At 53.0% G+C, this 8321-nt stretch overlaps 1 pseudogene across 1 annotated transcript; it reads right to left on the bottom strand.

The window, feature by feature from the left end:
- Positions 1-4164: 4164 nt before the first annotated feature.
- On the bottom strand, positions 4165-7920 carry LOC311159179 (erythroblast NAD(P)(+)--arginine ADP-ribosyltransferase-like; annotated as a pseudogene). The gene is made up of 4 exons: positions 7901-7920; positions 7660-7807; positions 5115-5953; positions 4165-4366 (listed from the first exon to the last, which is right to left on the bottom strand). The product of its transcript is annotated as an erythroblast NAD(P)(+)--arginine ADP-ribosyltransferase-like (transcript).
- Between the last annotated feature and the right edge of the window lie 401 nt (positions 7921-8321).

Consider the following 8321-nt stretch of genomic DNA (forward strand, 5'->3'; position numbering starts at 1 on the left):
GGTATCAATGGCTGGGGGGACTCCAGGGGACACCTGTGGACAGTCATGGACTGGGATTGTAGAGTGGGGGCAAGGAGGGCTCCAGGCCAACATTGCAGGGTCAGGGGTTGGTCCCTGAATTTGGGTTGGGGTCCTGGGGTGATATGAAATGGGTAACAGGACTGAGAGCAGGACTGGGGTCTGGGAGAGGGCCAAGGCAGATGGTTGGGGGCAGATGAGGGGGTGGCTTAAGGAATTTGGGCGAGGTTCCTGAGTGGCCTGGGGTCACAAGAGGGCTACAAATGTCTGGGAGTAGAAATGAGATCTTGGGGAGCACTAGGGGGACATTGGAAAGGTAAACAGATGATTGGGATTGGGAATGGGCGGCTGGTGTGCAGGGATTGAGAGACATGGACTCTGCAATGCCAGCAAAGCAAAGCCATTTATTTCACCAGTTTACCAGGATATGGAGCTCACTATGTCTGTACAAAATTTTCTATTCGGACCCCTTTGCCCCACTCCCCTTAGAAACACAATCTTCTTGATTATCCTTCTTACACAAGTAATGTCCTTGTTATCTCTTTCACCTGCAATGTCCCTGTCATCTCTTCTCTGGTCAGAGCGGTCAGCATGAAGGTCAGAGTGACCAGACATGATGTCGTCACTTCTGTTCTTTATTGAGTTTTCTCTCTCATGGTCTTCACTGTACCAGGGCTCCAAGGTCTGCACAGCTCTCCAGTTCAGCTTCTGTAGTGATCTGGTCTTCTGCATCTCCCCGTTTTTTGTTTCTTATGCAAAGCATAAATGTTCAAGCAGTTCCCACCTGTAAGGCTATTATCTTATTAAGACTATTACTGGTAATCTGCTAAATACAGGATAAAACATATGGAGTACAGATCACAATCAATAAACTTGCCAAATGCAATATGTCACTGACAAAGAGACTCACTGCATAGGAGAACAAAAGTGTAATGCCCAAGGCCTCCTTGGAAGTAAGAATAAATGACCACTTCTAAAGTTCTAATGTTTTAAATGGCCACTTCTAAAGTTCTAAAGTTCATATCGTGTACTCAGGAGCCATGCCAAGCCCCTTGCAGAGGAACCCTTCCCATGTACACCCCTGTGTGTCCTCTGTGTCCCCTCAGTGTGTGTCCCACTTTGTCCCCCAGTGTCCCACACTGCTCCCAGTAACCTCCCCACCATGGCCCTTCTGGCTCACACCCTGGCACTGCTGGCAATGACCGTGGCCCACGCAGCAATTAAAGTGGTGCCCCTGGACGTGGCCCAGGACTCCTTCAATGACCAGTACCGGGGCTGCGGCCCTGCCATGACTGCAGCATTGCTGGCCAGCAGCCACTTTGAGTGCTGAGTCTGTACTAGCTAAGCAGCACATTTTAATGAATATGTATAATTAGGATGGATAGATTCTGTCGGCAAAGTCCCCGCTGATGTGCAGGACCAGGAGAGATCTGCTGTGAGTCCCAGCTGATAAAGAATTCCGGCTTTCTGATGCCTCCAGTTCTATCAGGGAGTTCACTCTGGCCGATTTCAATATCGGGGGCTGGGAGGACTCCAGGGGACACTTGTGGAGGGACATAGGACTGGGATTGCATATTCATAGGCCATTAGGCATATCCATACAGTTTCATAACCTAGTTTCCATATTCCAGGAACTATTTCACATGGCCCTTCCTTGGGTCTGCCTTTTTAGAGCATGCATGTCTCTTGGCTGTGGTTTTGGCTCCTTCTCTTTATCACTTTCAGTCTGGGCCTTGGGCCATACTTTTTGCAGACAGTAGATGCTGATAGTTGGCATATCAATAGCAGGGTCCTTGTGACGTGGATTTTATCAAACCAAACAGACAGTTCACTCGTACCTATATCAGCTACCACTACTACAATGTCTAAGATTTTGTTAATAGCAGAAATAAAAGCAAAGCTATTTTATCATATACATAAAAGATTCATCTTAATATTTGCACAAAGCCAAGAGATTTGATTTGTCTTCCATCCTCTTTTCCCTTTTTTCTCTTTTCCTACAGGATAAATGGCAGGGTGTCTGTGGCACCTTATTGACCCCCTTTTTCACGAGGTCATGGTGGCCTTGGTGATAATGGAAACCACAGCGACTGTGAGAAATGAACGCTCACTTTAAATTTTTAAAGGTTTATTAAACTTCAACAACACTACAAAGGGACCGAATGAGGAAAAAGGGACAGTGTTGGAAGTGCAGCCAACTGCCACAAATTGGCTGCTCTGCCTTTTATACCCCTGGGAGGGGGCGGTGCGTCAGCCAAATACATATTCATAAGGAGTCATACATATTCAAACATTTTCCTAATAAATTCCTTTACCCACCCAAAGTCTGCCAGTTGTCCTTTCCTTGCTGACCAGTGGTGGAGACCTTCCTGTAGTCTGACTGAAGCTGAGGTGTTGCCATGACACGTCTCCCCAGCAACAGTTTCTCCCATTCCCAGCTGCCCCATCCAAGGGGCGCAGGTACACGCCCTCTCTCCCTCCCTCCCTCCCTTCACATGTCCCTGACAACCCTGAAAACCAATGCTGTTGGGGAGAAACAATATGGGTTGGGGAAAGGGGGTTGTGGGGAAAACAGAGGGTGTCCAATCAACATATAACAATAACATAACCTACATCTACAAAACTTCTCTTAACATACAAACACAATATTCATCCCTTAATTGTGAGAGTCAGTCATCATGTTACCCATCTATACCAAAGCTGTGGCTGCCCCACTCCTGGAACAGTTCAAGGCCAGGTTGGGCGATGCCTGGTGCAGCCTGGCCCAGGGGAAGATGTCCCTGCCCATGGCAAGGCTGGCACCGGACGGGCTTTAAGGTCGCTCCATCCCAAACCACTGCAGAGCCCCCGGGGCTGGGATGGGGCGGGGCAGGCGCTCGGTAGCGCCAGCAGCTCATGCTGCCACCTGCTGTTGGCAGCTGGAACTGCAGCTGGGAGCGGCACATGTGCAGTGCCGCTGATTTCCCCCACTCACTGCTGCCCTCCGGTGGACAATTCCCAAACCACAACTGCCAGAATCCCCAAATCCCAGAATGGGTCAGGCTGGAAGGACCCGGAGTGGGCACCTGGCCCAACCTCTGAGTTCAGGCAGCATCATCTCTGAACAGAGGATTGGTTCCAGAGCAGCCCAAAACTGGACACAGCACTGGGCAGAGTTGTACACGGCACTCCTGATATGCATCCCTGAGCAGTTCAGAGGGGCACGAACACTCCCTGACCTCCTGGCCCCACCCCTCCTTATGGCCCCTGGATCCCTCCTGGTCCTAGGACATACGGCCAGCTCCACTGCTCACCCACCAGCACCCCCAGATCTTTCTACAGAGCTGCTTCGGCAGGTCAGCCCCAGCCTGGACTGACACAAGGAACTGTCTGTACCCAGGGACAGGACCTGCCCTTGCCCTTTTGAACCTTCCAATTTCCAGGCTTTAATGTCCTCCTGAACTGCAGGATGTGGCAGGATGCGCTGCCTGGAATGTGGCTAAGGGAAAATGCCCCATTTGTGGCTATTGGGGCTACAGTGAGAGGGTCTTGTGCTGCTTTTGGTACTGAACTGGGCTAAAACTAGCCCAAATTACCAACCCAGAGCTGACAACTGCAGGTGAAGAACACAGCTGGGCCTGGCCATCCATCAGCTGACCCTGGGAATGTGCAGTCCCCTCTCAGACAGAAAATCCTCTCCCCTGTTCCTGCTTGAAATGAAATGTGCGTCTGCTTCCTCCCTTGGGAAGGTGATGCTCCCCAAGGATCCTCCTCGAGGCTGAGAGAAAGAGACATTCCCACGAGTGTTGGTGTGGGGAGTGACATCGAGCCCTGCATAAGAACTGCCACTTTTTGCTGGCTTTGTCAGAATTATTTGATGGAATTGTTTTGAGAAATTATTTAATAGAATTGCTTTGCACAATGATTCTGGTGGGCACAGTGGCCACAGTGGCTGCTGTAACTTTGTGGCTCAGGGAGTCTTGGTGGTCAAGGTGGCCACAGTGGCCTTGGTGGTTGCAAGGACCGTGGTGGCCCGAGTGGCTGTGGTGGCCACAGTGCCACAGGGACAGTGGTGGCCACAGTGACCTCATGGTGGCAATAGCTGACAAGGGGGCCAGAGTGGCTGTGGTGACCTTGGCAGCCTTGGTAGCCTTGTTTCTCTAGTGGTCATGGTGGTATTGGTGATTGTGGTGGCCACAGTGATGACAATGACCTTGGTGCCATGGTGGCCATGGTTGCCAGAGTGACCACAGTGACCTTGGACACCATGGTGGTCTCGTGGCTCAGAGGATTCCTGTGGCCACTACCAGGGCTGAGGTGGCCAGGAGGAGTCCTCCAACATGGAATGGGGCCCTGGGGACACTCCCACCTGGAGGACAAAGAGAGGGACATCAGGGGGATCATGGGGGCAGTGAGAGGTTTGGGGATGACCATAATGGGGGGTTAGGGGTGACAGGAGACATGGGGGCCATGAGATGTCAGGGGACAGAGTGTTGGAGGGGGCACGAGGGGCTACAGGCACCAGGAGGGTCAGGGGGGTCATGGCGGGCTTACAGCTGACAGGGGTTGCAGATGTCAGAGGGTGCCATGGTGTGTGACAGGGAGTGACAGGGGTTCAGGAAGTGCCACAAGGGGTCCCAACCCACCCACATCCAGCACAAAGGGCCCATCCCCACAGCGCTGCCTTTGGTGGGGAGTGACAGGGTCTAAATGGGGAGGTCCCTGTCTCTGTCCATTTCACAGTTGTCCCCTGGCTGGGGTGTCCCTGAACCCTGTCCCCTCCCAAAAGTGGGGATCCCCATCCCTGTGCCCATCATGGGCATTCCTGTCCCCGTGCCCACAATGGGCGTCCCCAAACTTGGTGTCCCCAGCATGGGCTGTCCCTGTCCTCAAACTCTCAGTGAGTGTCCCCACTCCCTCTACCCTGTCATGAGTGTCCCCTGTCCACTGTTGGTCTCTCCAGCACTGGGTGTCACTGACACCCCACCCCCAGGGAGTGTCCCCAGCACAGGGTATCCCTGTCCTTGTTCCCAGCCGTGGGTGCTCCTATCCCCACAAACACAGTGGGGGCCTCTGTCCCTGTCCCCCATGCCCAGTGAGTGCCATTGTCCCTGTGCCTTCTGATGGGCCTCAGTGGGTGTCCCCATCGCCCCAGGCTGTCCCCTGTGGTGTCACCTTGCAGCCACTCGCAGTTGTAGTTGCTGAAGGTCCCGGTGGAGTGGAGCTGGATCTGTGCACTTCTGCCTTCCTGGCTGACTTCGATGACCTCAAAGGTCTCAAAGGTGGGATCAGCACCTCCTTCTCACCAGGATAGTAGGAGAATTCCCGGATTTCCACTCCATGGCAGGTGTACACATGGAGCAATGTGTCTATCCCAAAGCCCTCAGCAGTTTTTCCACTCTGTGATGCTGACGTGAATTGACCGAACTGGACAATGTCACCCTGCTCTGCCTTGAACCTGACCCCATGCACCCCCAGTACACATTGTGACACTGCGGTCCCTGAGTGTCCCTCAGTGTCACCAGGGCCTGGGTCAGTGGGAAATGCAGCGTTTTGAAGTGGAAGTTGTCCCAGTATTCCTGGTGGGAGCGCCCGGCCACATGGACAGCCGCATTGAACTCTCTGTACACATCATCCATCATGTAGGCCATGAGGGCGATGGCCTGGGCTGGGGATGACAGAGGGGACACACGGGACCCCCGACTCTGCCACTCGGCTGTGGCCTCAGGCCAGGCCTGGGCAAAGAGAGGGTTGTGCTCAAAGTCGGAGCGGTTGAGGGCCGGCAATGCCTCAGTCATGGCAGGGCCACAGCCCCGGTACTGGTCATCAAAGGAGTCCGGGGCCATGTCCAGGGTCACCACCTTGATGGCCACAGTGGCCCCGGTCATTGTCAGCAGTTCCAGGGTCTGAGCCGGGGGGCCATGGAGTGGAGAGGCCACAGGGACCAGTGTGGACACTGGGGGACACAGAAGGGACACAGAGGAGACACAGGGAGGATTCCTCAGTGAGGGACCAGGGAGGGGAGTGCGGTCAGCCCAGGGGGAAGGGAGGCAATCCTGGCCAGCAGACCCCTGGGCATGGCTGGGGTACCTGATCCGGAATCCTGCTGTTACTTATGCCTCCCCAATATCCCCCAGCCCCACGGACTCCAATCCCAGCCCCACAGTACCATGTCCTCCTGGTCCCCAGAAGACCAATGCTACTCCCATGAATAAAAGTCCCCTCACTTCCAGCAGGATCCCGACCCAAATCCTGGGGTCACTCCCTGAACCCCCGCAGTGTTCCCCTCAGCCCGTCCCCAGACCCCACTCCCCTTTCCCAATTTCTTTGCTGTCACCTCAGGACATCAACCCAAATCCAGGCATTACACCTGCCCCCAGAGTGTCTCCCAGCCGACCCATGACCCAAATCCACTCCCACCATCCCGTGACCCCCGATTTTCCCCCCAGAGCCCCCCATGTTCCCAGTCCCAGTGTCCCCCCATTTGTGCAATCCCAATCCCTCAGTCCCGTGTCCCCCCAAGAGTCCCCAGGGTTCCCCCCAGCCCCAATACCAAAATCAGCCAGAGTGAGATCCCTGATGGAACGGGAGGTAGCAGAAAGACGGAATTCTTTATCACCTCAGACTCACAGTGGATCTCTCCTGGTCCTGCGGCTCAGGGGGGACTTTGCCGCAAGGTCTTTATCCACCACACTTGCAAATGTTCATTAAAATATTTCCCTCTCCTAGTACAGAAACAGCACCTTTCCTAGCAATAATTTGCATGGCTCCGCCGCTTTCTTGAAATCCTTTTATGGTCCTGCAGAGTCCGAGAAATTAGTTTTCACAGTGTGGTTTTCACTGAGTGCCCCAGTATCCCAGAAGACCTCACCTTGAACTTTCACTTTCGGCAGACACTGCTCCTTCTGATTTACAGAAATTGCAAAAAACCCTTCACTGGAGTGCCCTTTATTTCTTTCTCCACAGGTTTCTGCAACCTTTGCTCTTCTGTGCACACACTTTAACATCCATTTATTGGTTTTTGCTAGTTCTTTAAGCCCTATCCAGCACCTTCAGGAGAACTCAAACTTTCTATTCTCTCTCCTATTGCTCACCCTCCAGGACCCAAATCCCACTGTCCCATGTCACCCCAGTTTGCCCCAGTCCCACTGCTCACTGAGTTGCTGCCACACCTCAGATACCACTTGGGGTCCCCTATCAGATGACATCCCTGTAGGCACCTTGAGCCTGGGGATGATCTCGTGGGGGAGTGCCTGGGTGACTTCCCTGGCCTTCTGGTGTGGCAGGAGAAGTTCTGGACCCCCAAAAAGGGATCCACCAACACCAGGAGATAACTGAGCCCATGCTGGCATGGTAGCTCAGAAAATCCATTTGCCAGTAATCCCCAGGAGTGTTTCCTCTTTCAGTGACGCCCAGAGGTGATGCTTTTGAATTCAAAGGGTCCTTTTGAAAACATATCAGGCATTGCTCTGTAACAGACCTGACATTTTTGTCTTACAGACACAGAGGCTGCAGACCTCTCCCCATCTCATCAATTCCTCAGAGCTTTGCTGGTGCTTTTCTCCTTTGCAAATTGCAGCATCAGTTGGGGAGGGCCTGACCTGGTTATTCGGAGGTAACTCTCACCCACCCAGGCACCCACCCACCCACCCAGACACCCACCCATCCTCTTTTTTGTGGGCTTTTAGATAAGCAGCCTAGATAAGGCTCAGATGACTTTGGGTTGTAGCAGCAACTCTTCTCCTCATCTAAGAGGCCAGGAAATCCGATTTGGGACAAAAGTTTGTGGTATATCCTCTGGCTGCCATAACTGTAAGAAGATGCGAAACAAGGGGAGGAGCTCACAGTGTTACAAAGAGCTCTGGAACTGGGAGTGAGAAAGAGAACAAACACAGGAACTCACATGCCATCTGCTTTGAGCATTGCTCATGCCCATGGAGGCATATGGGAAGAAAGAAGTAAATTAACTGCAAAGGGATCCCTGATTATGTACAAACAAGAATTATTGTCCCCCCTCGATATCACCCACCTTCCCAAAGAAGTGGCTGTGCTACAGTCTAGGGCACACCAGCTTGGGGAGTGACAAATCCGGGTGGGAAATAGACTTGCAATGAATCTCCATGAGATGTTCCACAACAAAACATCCTGGTGCTAATTCCTGAGAAAGGAAGTTCACCGCCAGAGGTGAGGCCTGGATAGAGTTGGGCAGATTGAAAATTGGCTGCTTTTCTAAAAGCCCACAAAAAAGAGGGTGGCTGGGTGGGTAGGTGGGTGAGAGGTAACTCGCAATAATCAGGTCAGGCCCTCCCCAACTGGTGCTGCAA

Source organism: Fringilla coelebs (assembly GCF_963513975.1).
Source record: "Fringilla coelebs genome assembly, chromosome: 1".
NCBI classification, from domain to species: Eukaryota; Metazoa; Chordata; class Aves; order Passeriformes; family Fringillidae; genus Fringilla; species Fringilla coelebs.